This window comes from Protopterus annectens, chromosome 2.part1 (genome assembly GCF_019279795.1).
Source record: "Protopterus annectens isolate FY-2018-M chromosome 2.part1, PAN1.0, whole genome shotgun sequence".
In the NCBI taxonomy this organism is placed as follows: Eukaryota; Metazoa; Chordata; order Ceratodontiformes; family Protopteridae; genus Protopterus; species Protopterus annectens.
The window spans coordinates 679,071,624-679,074,228 of NC_056729.1; the positions used below are offsets into that span (position 1 = coordinate 679,071,624).

Sequence of the window (2,605 nt, forward strand, 5' to 3'; positions counted from 1 at the left end):
AAATGTTTATGAAACCACAAATGTCTTTTCAAATGTTTCTGAAACCACAAAAGTTCCGGAGGCTACCAATGTTGTTTACTCTTCAAATGCATATGTAAATCCCAATACCAGGTCAGATCCGTTCAACCTACCCCCAGAAAGTAGTATAGGTCCCACTGACCCACTAGAGTCTTCAGCACTCTCGTTGGACAGCGAGGACAACTACACAGGGCCTCCCACCCTCAAAAAAAAAAAAAGCACATTCAACCCAGTGCATAATTACAACATTAATATTTTTTCCAAAGTCGTGGAAAACGACATCAGAAACATCATTAAAAACAAACCCAAAATGAAATTCTTCAACCTCAGGCCTGAAGAAATTAAAGCCCTGAACGAACTCCGAGGCTCTAAAGACTTCAAAATCTTTAAAGCCGACAAAGGGGCAGGAGTCGTCATTATGAATACCGCCGCCTAGAATGAGAAAATGCAGGCGGTGCTAGATAGCAACGACAGCTACCGCATTATCACCAAAGAAACAGTACTCCAAAAGTTTTGCACCATAGACTCTAAACTCATGTCCCTAACCAGAGCCAACAAAATCTCTGAGGAAGAGTTAGATTTTATGAAGGTGGACTCCCCAGATGAGGGCAAACTTTTCGGCATACCGAAAATCCACAAAAACCCACAAGACCCTCCACTGAGACACATTGTATCCTCAAAAAGAACCAAAACGGAGTACATTTCGGAACTTCTGGATTTTTACCTCAATCCAATAGTGCACAGCTCCGAGCACTACCTGAAAGATTCCTGGGAATTTCTTAACCATATTTATGAGTTTCAAGAGAAATTCAAGTGCAACCAACTTACCCTAGTCAGCCTGGACTTAGTAGCGCTATACCCCAGCATCCCTCATACTTAAGGGATCCAGCTCACCAGAAACTACGTCACCCAATATCGAAACCTCCACCCAGACAGAGCAGACACACTCTGCACCCTACTAAAGTTAGTTTGAAAACACAACTTTTTTTCCTTCAATGGCATCATCTACCAGCAGCTTAAAGGCGTAGCCATGGGAGCTAAAATGGCCCCAGCCTACGCCAATCTAGTGCAAGTGCCTGGGAGGCAGATACCCTCACCAAACTAAAAGGTTTAGACAAAATTGCACTTTACAAGCGCTATATAGATGATATGATCCTCATATGGGAAGGCTCCCCCCTTCAACTTGAAGACGTCTTATGAGATGTAAAAAACAGTATCCCCTTCCTAGACTTTACAATAGCAGGAAAAGGGACCAGCATCAACTTTCTTGATGTCCAACTTAAACTAGATGAGAACACGAAGCAGTTCTCCTCCAACCTGTTCAGAAAACCTACCCACAGAAACAACCTGTTGGACTTCAGAAGCCAGCACCCAGGCTTCATGAAATCCAACATTATAAAGGGCCAACACGTGCACCTCGGTCGCATAGTCAGCGAAGACGAGGAATTTGCGACAGAAAGCAACAAGCTCCGCTGCCTCCTCATAGAAAAAAAACTACCCAAGCGACCTCATTGAAGAAATAGCGAGGGAAGTTACCGTTAACAGACATAGCCGCCACCGGCCGATTCTCAAGTACGGCTTCAGCAACCAGCCCAAACCCAACAAAAAGGAACCACTCAGGTTCCCCATCCCTATCTCGATAGATGCTGATCCTATTAGAAAAACAATCCAAAACAACTGGGCTATCCTAAACAGTAACCCAGAACTACAAACAGCGATAGGCAACACGCCTCAGTTCTGCTATAAAAGAACACGCTTGCATAAAAAAGCGTTTGAAACCTTCCCGCGCAACAGTCAGTCAGAAAACGACGCACAAGCAGGAACTCACCCCTGCGGGCACTGCATCTGTTGCCAACACATTTACGATGAAAACATGATTTTCATCCCCCACAGAGACCGCCCTCTTAAGTTCCGCAATCATTACGATTGCAACACGACAAATGTTGTGTACCTAGCTCAATGCAGGCATTGCCCTGCCTTTTACATAGGCATGACTACCAGAAGACTTAGAAGCAGAAATCAAGGAACACCTTCAGGCTATCCGCCGAAGCGATCCAAAATATGCCGCAGCTAAACATGCCATGCAATGCACAATACCAGCCACTTTCAAGTTCAGCATACTTGAACAAGTCCCCACCTTTAGCAACGAGTCCAGTACTCCACTGGAGCTCAGCGAGCTGAAATTGCAAATAAAACTCAAAGCTGATTCACCCCCAGGACTGAACGGACACCTGAACATTAAAGCCCTCCTCAAATGGATAAAATAACCCATCCCCACGTATCCTGAGGCAAAGTCTCGCAATGCTTAGAGTCAAAGCCATAAGATATAAATACCACCACAGGAATGCTTTGTATTAAGATTTCTGAAGAAGTTCACAGCATAATAAACATGCGAACGAAAGCGCTCAAATCTTAAATTCCGGCTCACGAGCATTTCTTGAATGAAGTGTTGTTCCTTGTACAGTTCTCCCAGGCTTCTCCCCAGTGTATCCGTCTTACTCAGCCTGGCCTTAGTGTTTCCTTTGGAATATGTATATATATATATATATATATATATATATATATATATATATATACACACACATAA

General features: G+C 43.7%; 1 protein-coding gene across 3 annotated transcripts in view; it reads right to left on the bottom strand.

Annotated features, from left to right (window-relative positions):
- The window catches only part of MTUS1 (microtubule associated scaffold protein 1), a 2,531,455-nt gene that overhangs the window by 414,537 nt on the left and 2,114,313 nt on the right, over positions 1 to 2,605 (bottom strand). The window lies entirely within an intron of this gene.